Source organism: Cygnus olor, chromosome 5, assembly GCF_009769625.2.
Source record: "Cygnus olor isolate bCygOlo1 chromosome 5, bCygOlo1.pri.v2, whole genome shotgun sequence".
NCBI classification, from domain to species: domain Eukaryota; kingdom Metazoa; phylum Chordata; class Aves; order Anseriformes; family Anatidae; genus Cygnus; species Cygnus olor.
The window spans coordinates 40,895,631-40,908,310 of NC_049173.1; the positions used below are offsets into that span (position 1 = coordinate 40,895,631).

General features: G+C 38.9%; 1 protein-coding gene across 6 annotated transcripts in view; it reads left to right on the forward strand.

Annotated features, from left to right (window-relative positions):
- The window catches only part of MEIS2 (Meis homeobox 2), a 171,666-nt gene that overhangs the window by 39,548 nt on the left and 119,438 nt on the right, over positions 1-12,680 (forward strand). The window lies entirely within an intron of this gene.

Here is a 12,680-nt window from a genome sequence, read left to right on the forward strand (position 1 = left end):
GTTCATTGGAAATAGAAACAGGAAAGGCTAAATCCTGTTTTTTACATGACCTCTCAGAACAAATTTCCATTTATGCCCCAGGAATCAGATATGAATAAAGACTGAATGACAATACTATTAACACTTCAGGATTTTGATCAGCCATAGATATAAAAGCCTATGTGGCCTCTCTGCTGAAGTTGCTGCACTAAGATCTGCTTTTGCTCCTAGTAACGTACATGAAAATACTTTTCTTTAGCCAAAGGAGAAAAGAAGTGAGGTGTCTTTATGCATCTGTTTTGTCACAAGTACTTATGTCCAAGAAACTGAGTTCTAACGGAGTACTTAAGGACTTAAAGAGCATGTTCTGTGGTATTTTAACCCTTTAAGATATGCATTTTGTGATGAACATGAAATAGTAAACACAAGAACCATACTCAAATTTAAAAAAATGTAGTGCTTAAATGAGCACTAGAGTGCGTTGACATGTTTGTCTTAAAAGCAATAATATACAATATTCACTTATTAAAGAACCACCACCAATTGCTATCAAAAGGAATTTTGTGTTTTACTTTTAAAGCAGTTTTCATTGAAAGCTATGTTCCTTATTCATTTAAGTATTTTTGAAAATCCTTATCCCTAAAATTTTTCCGAAGGTCACTTCTTTGTGAGCCTGTAACAGAAAAGGGAATAGAATATCTTGTGTTATATAAAATGCTTCAATGCTATTAGCATCTCAGTCCTTAGCTGCTGCATAAATCTCTGGTAAGTTTTAAATGCTGACATAATAAAACACAGGTAGGAATTGCAAAAGGGGGTTAATGTCTTTGATGCAAATCTTAATTGCCAAAATCCTATTTACTTTTTTTTTTTTTTTTTTTTTATTTGAGCCCTCATTATTTCATTATTTCAAAGAGTTTTTAAGAGGAGGGGGAGAAGGAGACTGTGTGAAGTTTATTCTAGTACATAATGCCTTTAAACTCTGTAGTTTCCAGCTTGGTGCCACTAACCAACAGAGAAACTGTTTTTGTGAACAGTCTTGCACTAAAGCGTCAGAGATGACCACGTCTATGGCGATTCCTAACTGGTGTCAGAACATGACAATTCCTTGTTCTGGGTCAGCGGTGAATACCTCACTCAAATGGTGCAAAGTCAGCCAGTTTTAATTTTTTATCTCCTCAAGAGTGCATTCAGTGACTTTATCACTGAGAAGAATGACTCCCCTGCCTAGTGTGATCAAGATCTGGAAATGTGCTGCCTCAGCACATTTAGCCTAGACTGCTGCTTGACTGGTGGGGCTTAGATTTGATCTTATGGCATATGTGTCAGTTCTCTAATGGGCTGGGTGAACAGCCTGTCCAGAGGGAAACTCAGCTTTACCCATCTGAACCTGAATCTGGAAGAGAAGTCTTGTAATTTGCCATGTTTTTTGTTTGGGGATCCCTTCATACAGTCAATCCTATCTCCTCAGAGGGCGAGTGGGGTGAGGGCAGTTCTCTGGAGCCCAGCCTGTTAGGTTCTTCCCCTAAGTTCAGGAGCACAGGCCAGTCTAGGAAGACTTTGTAGGCACTGCATATTTGTCTCTGGCAACATTTTCTGCTGCAGTGAAAGACCTGAAATGAAATTTTAGGCTTATGAGCGGAAAAGCAAGGCATCAGCTCTCAGAGTGGGGGTCTGTGCTTTTTTAGTTTTGTGCCGTGAATTTCTACAGAAATGGTGTTATAACAAGACAGTGTCCTGTGGTTTTGTTGTTTTTCTGCTTCTCTATTTTGTAAATCCATTTCTTGGAAATTTTTGTCAAAAGCTTTTCCCTGCGTTTCTACAAAATTTTGTTCCTCTTTCACTTCTTTTGATCACTTAAACTAGATCCAAACTGTCCTGTGGGACAGGCTGGGTATGGAGAGAGTAGAAGACCATGGCCTTCCCTTCTTATTACTTTGCTTTTTTTTATCATGACATCATGAAACAATCAAGTAAAACTCTAAGACAGGAGAAAATATGTTGCTTGTAAGCCTTTCTGATATCATAAAGATTGGTTTTTATTTTATTTTTTTCTGCCAGCCAGCTGAAATCTTCATGTCTACGTGCTTGCTTTTCAGTTTGAGGCATTTGGGTATTCTCAGCTTTATCTTCGCTCATGGCTGAAGCTAGATTCTAAGAAACTAGCAGGGACTGAGTAGGTGCTTGGCTCTTAAAAGCTTGCTCTTATTATCTGTAAATGTCTACTGATTTCAAAAGACAGAGTGTTTCAGACCATTCCATTAACCACTTTTAAGCATCCAGTACATACTGCAGATGAGACACCCCTGACTTAAACTTTACCTATCAGGCTTCTTGCAGGACAATAACCCTGAAAAAAATGTTCACCGGAAGTAAACATGGGCAGATCCAAAGTATGTAATTGTCAGCTGGGACATTATTCACCAGCTTCAGTGAGCACTGGATCAAGCCTTTGTTGTTAACACCAAATAGCATGTTTCCAAATACCTAACAAGCACTCTACATTTAAAGTATGGGGTTTAGCTTAAACCTAAGAAAGCAGACTGTCAGTGTTCCAACGTAACCCTTCACATTCTGGCATTTTCCAGACTGCCAGCCAAATGAACACTTTAGGAGGAGGTGCATATATATGTCCGCAGCACCCAGCGGGTTTATCCACCCTACTGTGCATAGGTGTTGGAGCTCTCATGGTATGTAAGTTTTGCCAAGTTTGGAGTTGGTTGTTTTTTTTTTTTTTTGACTATGCATTCCCAGCAAGCATCTTTTTTTTTGCTGCTGTTCAGGTGTTTGCGAATGCATATCAAGACAGTACTCTTTATTTGTATTTTCTGTAACATACACATTTGTGTACATTTTGTCACCTGGAAAAGTTTTTATGGTTCATTTTGACACTTTCTATCAAAACATTTTTATTTCTTTTTATTCAGCCATCCTTCATTTTTTGTTATAAATCCTCCAATAGACTAATGTGTGTTTTGGACTTGTGGCCTAACTAATGTCCTTACTAATAACTAAAGCTTTTAAATTAGTATCTCTCAGGAATAAATGTCTGTTACATATTTCTAGTCCCAACTTTTTTTTTTTTAAATGAGGAATTGCTATGAAAGTACACGTGCATGTAATATTTCAGCTGGCACATTTTTAGTAGCTAAATAACCCTGAAAAGGGAGGTTTTAAATGTGAACAGTACACAGACACTTGCTGTATCTGTGGACATCAGTTTAAGTGATGTCTCCTAAACAAGCTGTTGTGTTCAACTGCATATTGTCTAAGGGGAACAACAAGACATTAAAATACATCACAGTTTGTAACTGTGTAACAGCTGTATGGAAAATTGAGATGTTCTGAGTGCTATTTTCCTTTAAAAAAAATAAAAGGAAATTTTTATTCCTAAGGAAACTACATTAAAGGTTTAATGAAGAAAAACAGTACAGGATGTTAGCAATCATCTACTTTTAAGTTTTCCACATTGTGTTACTGTTAAATATAAACAACAACTGCAAAATGTTAAAGGTTAAATATTGATGAGATAATATTGAACTTAATTAGTTAACTTCAACTGCAGGTAGAATTTTAATTGAGTTTAGCTATTTTGACCACATTTGATATTAGTATAATGCCAAAATTACAGGGTAACAAATAACAGGATAGCAAATAATAAATGGTACTTAAAATCAAGTGTAGCTTTTTAATTTATACCAACTTTGGTACAGTTGATAGAGGAAACTAAAATCATTATCCCAGTTACTCCAGCAGGGATAGAGATGAAGAACTAAAAAAAGAAATGGTCTCGTAAAGAAGATGCTCTTTAGGCAGGAAAAAAAAAATTCTCCTGATTTCTTTAATGACTTGTTATTGTTGTCTCAGCTGTAACCAGAGTCTGCAGCTGGTATTCTTAACAGAATTACTGTGAGAATGCTAAAAATATTTCTCTAAAAATATATAGAAAAACGTTTGGAAAAAAACAGCATTTAGACTGCACCACAAGGACATTTTTTGTGACAGTGTTTAGTATGATGAAAAAATTAAACAGAATAACAGCTATTTACATTCACACTGCAAAGTAATTACTGAAGCAGACTAAATACTTAAACCTAATTTAATAATGCTTTCCTTCAGCCTAGGTGCCAAATCTGCGTGTAAATTCCACAACTTGTGCTGGGAGGTGGGGGAGGAAATGAAGTTAAAACAACGTAGGAACAAGTGCATTGAACACTTTCTCTTTTGTGAGGTACAAAGTGAGTTTCAATTTTAAAGAGAAGAGCATCATAAATCAGCACAAACCACAAGTTTTAATGAGTACGTCTCTTCTGGAACTGTGCAGTGCTTGCAATTCTGTTTGAACAAGACAAGGATCTGGTCTTGCACTCCTTACTCAGGCAAAACTGCCACTGACATTAATGGTAATTTTGCTTGAACAGAACAAAGTGCCTGATGGCAGTTATGCCAGCATGAGGGGTGTGAGATTGGGATAAACATGCAAAGTACAACTTCAAATGGCAATGCCTTTGACTTCTCAAGCTAGCATTTCCTCCAACTACAAGGATCTTAAATCTAACATTTGCTGGTTCAGAGATTAACATTTAGCATTCTGGGAAAGACTTTCTGGACTTCAGTAACCTGATCAGTATGGTCTCCTTTTGGTCTCTGCCTCTTTCTGGTTCTTTGTATTGCAGGGCAGATGATAGTATCTGGCACATTCCTTGGATGACTTGAAGATAGCAGCCCTCTGTGTTTGGGGCTGAAAGATTGTGAACTCTGTGTTAGCAGAAATGCCACACAGGGGAGGTGAATAGAACATTAAAAAAAGCTTTAGCTTTTAGGTACTGCAGTGCAAGCAGAGTTGAATTTGAGAGCTGGGACTTAAGTGGACATTTGTCCATGCTTTCTTCCTTAATAAAATCTGAGTGTTAACTGTGGATAAGGGCATTTGAGAGATCACTAAAAATGAATCATTGAGTGCCCAGAAGAGCTTTATTATGATATACTATGGAGAACTTCAGAATATACCATGTACTTTTTATGTGCTTATCGGATGCATGTGTGAGTTACTATTACAAAGGAAATTTTGTCCTTTGCTGCGGAAGCAAAATAATTCACTGAATTAAAACTGCAAAATAAAACTCATCAAAAAATGGATCTGCGTGGTCCTTTCTGGCCCTGCGTTCCCATCTAATTTTCTTTTGCCCAGTGAAAGGCTACTGAGCAAAAACCACAAGATCCAACCACCAATATTTGTTGTGCTGTGTTGTATATGTGTGTGTAATCTTTTTCGGAAAACCCCGACACAAATACTAAAACTGGAAAAAATCTCAGTGCAGAAATCCTGACTGTCCAAACAGAGTAAACAAAATAAAGAAATTTATAAGATCCCCAGACTGACGTCAGCTTCCAGGACTGAGTCCTTGTAGGTAGATTCATGGAAGGTCTCTTAGGTTGGTTTGTTTGGTCCAATGGCAATTAGACTGCAGGAGTTATTCTGTTCCTGAAGTTCCATATGAATGTTGCCACTGCCCAGTTAACCAGTGTGAAAACAGCGTGGAAAATAAATTATTAAACTATACTGTTATTACTAACTTGCCAGCTCCAGAGAAACAAATGCAGCCGCATTTACATATGTGTCCATCTGTCTGTTTTTACACTTTATGTCTTCAGCCAGTGGGTGAAATTGTTTTAATCCAAGCTGCAGTCTGATTTTTTTTTTAGATTTTTTTTTCTTCTGATATTTGTGTGTATGTTGTTTGTAGATGGACATGCATATTCCTGACAGTAGCTAGTTCTTAATTGTCCTTCGAAGTAACCTAATCTATCTGTCTGTGGTAGTTTTAACTGGAGTAAGCAGTGGAGTTCTCCATGGATAATTTTCGTTAGTTAGCAGATTGTTACCATCTCAGTGTTGCTGAAATCCCTAATCTCAGGTCAGCGTGAAGCTGCAGTGGTTACAATCCTGTTGCCTGATGCAGTGTGAATGGAAGTGCTTTCTGTCAGAAACATGTGGTCTCTTCAGTGGAGAGCCTGCGTAAATCCTGTGTAAATAGAGGGAGGCTAACAAAGGATGAGCCCCTGCAGCTCAGAGCATTTGGAGCCATTTGGAGGCTGAATTTGCTAAATGCTGCTTATACCGCCTGAAAAGTTGAAGAGAAAGGAGCATAAAATCCCTTCTTTTTTCTCTTTCTGCTCCTACCCTGGGGGGAGGGTGTTAAGGGCCAGGGAAGCCTGAGGTAAGCCTATGAAGACTGTTTTTTCAGTGCTCTTTTGAGTGTGAAAAAGGTGGCATGGGTCACTGTCCCCTCTTTAATGTCGGAAAACCCACACAGTTAGTAAATGTTGCATGTAAACTAAAGCATTTCATCCCTTCTCCTGCACTCCACGGCACTGGGCCATGAACTAGTCACTTGAAAATCGCAGAAAAATTTCACTTCAACATGTCCGGACAGTTTAGCACAGCAGGAACGTAAGAGAGATCAGTAATTAGCAGGTTGCTTTGCTGTTCCCCTTGTCTGCATTGGAGCACTTTTTTCACCTGATGTGAAAAAATGTTGAATTGTAATGCACAAACCACGAACCTGCTGGCTATATAAAAGAGCTTAAAGTTTAAACCAATGTTTGTTAGTTTTCTCTGTCAAAAAAGCTAGAACAATATGTTGGCTTTTGAATATAATCAGTGAGAATTCTCAATTCACTTGACAGATAAGCATGAGCTTTAGACATAGACCACTAAGGGCACAAAAAAGCCAGCCTTTTTTCTTCCTTTTTTTTTTTTTTTTTTTGGACATAAAAATAATAAAAGGGGAAATGTGAAAGATTACTGTTCTGCAAATAATTTCTAAAGACTCATGTCACCAATTTTACAGCATCTATGGATATAAAAATAACGTATCTGGAATGTCATTCCTACCCTCAAGTAAATAATAAAATATTTGTAAATGCCTTTTTGAAAAAAATAAATTAGTGAATATAGTAAAGTGCCTATTCAGACACAGAAAATGAACAGTTTTTTATTGTCTCTTGTTGTAGATACACATTAGACACCAGATACCATGCAACTCTTTAAGCCTTTAGCACATATTGCCAGATGGTAATAGAGACTTGCTCCTGACTGAGAAACTATGCTAAAATATGGTTAGGCCAAGCAGAATAGCTTTGTAGGTAATGTCTAATGGTGGCTTAAGTTCTCTTTGTTTCTTTCCTATTTGAATTTATAATAGTAATTAATGCCCAGTTTGTGCAAGGTGTGTATATGAAGATCTTCGCATTATTAGCTCAAAGGTTTTGTATGGTTTTGTTTTCCTGAAAGCATAAGATCTTCCAAAAGAACAGCAGAGAGAAGGGCAGCCATTTATCTCCTGCCAGCTGCTAGAAGGTCTAAAGAATAACATCTGTAGTTGGAGAGGTGGTGGTGCTGTATAAACAAAGTCTCCCTGTTCCTTCTAGTGCAACAACATACAACCTTTGTTTCTCTCCAAGATGTTCCCTAAAACCTTCATATGACAGAGCACCATCAGATGTGTCTGGTATCTCAGACACACAAAAGGGGAGGGATTGCAGGGGGCTGACTGCAGCAGTTTACCTGAGGACATCCCATTATACAACGGGACAAGTGGTAGTTGAGCATGCAGGTCAAACTGGGATGTCTTCCACCTGCAGTCAATCCCTTCAGTAACCAGCACTGCTCTACTGGCAGAGCACTGTTGATGATGGCACAGCTGTAAGCTGAAATGCCCACTTGAACGTTGTGTTTTTTAAAGGCCCAGGTTTGTTATTCATAATCTTACCTAACTCAGTTTCCCCTGGCAGTAAGATGCAGTTGATAAGTGCTGCTTCTGGGATATGAGGAGGCTAAGTCAATTTCCATGAACAGTGATCGTTCAGATGAGGAGGGGGAAAAATATAAATAAATAAATAAATAAAAAACACACACACAAAAAAAAATAAAAATACCACAACCAGCACTTCATTCAAAGAACTATGATGTGCTGAAGCTGTAAGTCTGTGATGATTTTAACAGGATGGAATGGTGATAAGGAATTGTCCTGAAGGGTCTTTGATTCTGGAACTGACCTCTCTATATTAGCCCTCCCTACAGCACAGACTGTCACATCTTCAAAACATACTCAAACAGTTCTCTATTTCTAGCTTTTTGACAGTGGTAATGAATCGAATTCTTAAGACTTTTCTCTCGTGGTGGTGTTGATCTTAGTAATAAGCTAAACGTCCTTGTTAACTATGGTTTACAATGCTTATGTCTTCAGATGGACACATTATAAGTACAAGCAAATAATAGCAAATTGTGAATATAAGCATGCGTGCAGTCTCCTCTTTGTTTTGCATTTATATCTACATATTCTACTCCATCAAAATACTGGACCAAAAGACTACAGCTAGCTTTCTTAAAGTGAGTACAGTGCACTGCAGCTTTCCTTTTCAGAATCCTTTAATGTGACTTTCATATTGCTTGTGCTATTTTTAGTAAAATGGTGAAGTGTCTTCTCCTACGTTGCCCCCGATTAGATATCCCTTCTCTTCTCTCTTGTCATTTAGCATGACAAACAATAGAGCTATAAGGGAACTCTGATGATGAAGAAACTCAAACACTAAGTCCTGAAATGTATTTGTCTGGAAACCACTTTTCTTACTGCTCTGATTGTTATGGTGGTAATATAAACTATTTCTGGAGTTTGAATCTTGGTTGTTACCAGGCTTCTGTGCTTTGGCATGACTGGGATATCCTTTCCAAGTATCATTTTTGATTAGATTGGGAATCTGTTGTGTATTCTGTTCACAAATGATGAAAAGACTAGATGAGCAGCTTCTAAGCTGCACGAGCTTCATGTCTTTCTGGGCCTTACTCCGTGAGGAACACAAACAAGGACTAGGACTGAGATAATACTGAGAGACTGGGGGACTGTCAAAAGGAAATTCATTGATACAACATGACTGGACATGCCTTCTGTGGGACTGGACTCTGTGTCCCCAAGAGTTCTTAGCTGTGTGAACACTGGACTCAGCAAGCTAGTCTGCCCAAGGAAGTCAGTTTGCAGCAAGTTGAGTTTGAAATTACAGTGCAATGGAAACCCTGCTCTGACTACTTCCACAGTATGTTTTAAATAAGTGGTAGTCTGCTTTGCTTTCAAAGCAAAATAATCTATCTTGTGGGAAGAAACCCTCAGCATGCTAAAAGTGTCTGCACACAGAGCTAGCGTGGAACTTCCTGCTGTGTAAATAAGACCTCCATCTCCAGCCTCCTCCACAAGCACTTCGCCTTGAAGAGAAGGTCTGTAAGAAACCCTGTGTAGGTGCTTTGCAAAGCGTCTTGTATACTCTGTCCATCTTTCATAGGGGTTATTGAGACTGTTATACAGCACTGATAGGATCTTAAATAAGTTGGGTAATACACCTGAGTCTACTGACTCGAATCCGTGTAGTCATTGACACATCTACAAAGAGAGTGCCACTTAAAAATTCTCCACTTTTCCAGCACAGTGATAAGGTTTTGCAGTCACTTGTACTCTTTGCACAAGAATAAATGAGTAAACAGTGTCTAAAGCATGAGAAAGTCACCCTCCATGTTTTTTGCTGCATTGTGAAAGAGAAAGCCAGTGGGCAAAACTCTAGGCTTAATTTCCCGACTGTAAAATTGGGTTAACTATGCTCATATAATTGCTATTTCCATACAAGTTAGGACTTGACTGTGCTCTTCTTACAGGATACTCTCCAAATCAAGATGTGAACAGTTCACAGAAGCAGAACCACTTGTAATGATGTTTTAAATGATTTAAATTTGGATTCATCCATGCAGCAATTAAAACATGCTTAATCCGATCTGCAATGGAGTGACTTTCATGTCTGTTAATTTTATTTCACTTTTGATATTATTTTTTTTCTTCATTTAAAGTAACTAATGTTTTGTTTGGATAAGGCAAACTAGAATCAGGCCCTCCTTATCCAAGAAGTAAATCATTGCATCTTGGAAGCATCAGTTAAGGGCTACTTGTATGCTATCTTGGAACTAGAAGCAGTATCCACTAATGTCAGCAGTTGTAGGGTTATTAAAGATATGACAATACAGCTTAACAGGATTGGGCCTGTAGTGCACCAGGAGCAACAAATCTTGCAGTGTGTATTCATCTTCTGAGGTAATTTGGAGGTACGATATTTGAATTTCCTTTCATGAGGATGTGGAGCAGATTAAGGAAGCGCTGCCTCTTACCATTTTAACTGCTGATTAAGCTGGGAAGGCAATGGAAGGTTTAGGTGAACTTTCATCTCCTGGGCTGCTATTAGCTTTTTAAATCAGGATATTAACAACTCTCCAAAAGGTCTAAACACTGATTTAACATGTAGGTGACTCCTGCTGAGGATACTCACAAAGCAGAGAGCATGTATATAAGGAGGAACAGGAATTTGTCTGTATATAGAGCAAACCATTTTTTTTAGCATGAGAAAGGATGTTGCAGAAAGGAAGTTTTACAGCTGCACGCATCCTATGCATATACACACAGCTTTTACATACAGAGACAAAGATATCTTTATCCACACGACAGATAGACAAACAGACTGACTGACTTCAAACTTGCACTTTCAATGTGGATTTTTTTCCCCCCATCTCTGGGTACTGCTTTTCAAAATTGCCTGAGGCTACAGTACAGCACCTCAGATCCCCAAGGCCCATTGCCTGGCTCCTAATAGCCACTCTCCATCTGTGTCACATGAACAGCTGATGAGATAGCTCCAGTGTCTGTATTTTGGAGAGCATATCCACCCAGGTTAAAATGCTGGGGTTGCCAAGGAGCAGTCAGAAGCCATTAGTGTTTGTGAGAATTTGCCTTGCAGCAGTTCCTTGGCATAGTGGAAAGTAAGTGTGTGTGTGTGTGTGTGTGTGTGTGTGCGCGCCTGCGCATGTGTGCGTGTGCTAGTGTGTGATAGAGAGGAGTGGGGTGGAACGGGGAGGGGGGGAGTGGGAAGGAGCGCTTTCTAAATAACCAACATCTTACAAAAGTGAGCAGTTGGTTACAATATATAGGGCTTCCATAATCTCTTTGATTGGTTTGCTGTGATCTGACTCTCCTTTTTCTCTCATTAATGGAAACAAACAGAAATGAAAAGAAGCATGAGAAAGAGCGGTGACTTCGGGGTCTTGCTCTGGTGTTTGGGCAGATGGAAAGGAGCTGCTCTGCCTTGGGGCAGGGTGGTTGTAATGAAGTGGCCTGTCAGTCTGTAAATAGTGAGGGTCATCTCTTCCATGTGATGGAGGGTATCACATTGCAGTGAAAATGGAAATGTCAATAAAATTAATCTGCCAGCTCTTTGCTGTGGCTTTTTCTGTCTCCCTGGTCCAAGAGGGTTGGTTTTTCAGAGGGGAGGTAGTGGAAGAAGGGTGATCTGGCACAGGAGGGAAGACGGAGCTGAAACGCAAGTTTTGAAGCAAATGGGCTGTATGTAGCTGCAACGTATTTCGTTTAGCAGCACTATGGAGCTGGACGAGGCTATAGGAATTAGCTCGTGAATCTATAGCATTCCTCAGGAAGCTATGGAGCGTCTAGCTCAGGCTACATTGAGCACAGAGTTTATTGTTTTAGGCTTTCTTGGACAAGGTTTTTACTTAGCATGGGATTTATGGCATTTACTGCTAATGAATGTCTATTCTTAAATTACAAAAACCACCGTCTCAGCACAATTCCCAGATGTCCTTCCAGGACCTCAGCTTCTTAAACACCAGCAGGGAGCATAAACTCTCCACTTCTCTGTTTTCCTCTTTCGTGTGGCTCCGGGCTAATGATGTGTAAGGAAAACACAGCAATCTATAAAGTCTCAGTGCTGTCCCAGTATTCTTCATTTATTTTGCATTTGATTATGCCACAAGTCGGATCTTGTTTCTTTCCTTTTTTAAAAGTTATTAGTTCAAATATTAATGTAGGAATATGGCATATATTGCTGCTCTTGATTGATGCCTTCCCAAAAACAGGAAGACGTGCTCGTATGAATTTTAAGAAAGTAGGGGTCCTGCAATGCCTTGCCAGAAGAGTTTTTCAGATACATAATTTAGATGCCCTCCAGGCAGGCTTTCAAGGCATTTTTGCTGGAGGGCAAGAAAAAATAACTATGACTGTTAAAAGTAAATGATTTTTGCTAATGCACAATTAATGCCAGGGAAAAGCACAGAAGAGAAAGATGTTGATGGAAAGTTCTGATTAAGTGAGAGCTCTACCTTGATGTGCATCTTTTTTTTAATGATAATAATCACTGATGCAGAGATGTAGAAGTTTTCATGTCATGCAAATGCCGTATGCAGGGTCATACTAGCTGTACGTGTGTGTGCGTGCGTATGTATGTGTTAGGGGTGACACTTCTGGGGAGGGGCTCATCTGACAGTGTGTTATGTGCACTGAACAGTGACACAGTTACTGCCACCTCTGCAGAGGGCCTCGAATATATAGACTACAGAACATTTAACTTGATTACTTATAGTACATATTCAGAATGGTTGTAGGGATGCATTTACAGTGAATGGGTTTTCTTGTGGCAGGTTTTCCCACATTGAATCCTATAATTGACAAAGAGCTATTGCACTATGTCAAGCACACGATTATAATTGAATTAATGATATATGCATGTGTGAGACAAAATTAGTATTTGGAGAGACATGGTTTCTAAGTTTTGCATATTTGCATCAACATTCATATATAATGAGAAACTGTATG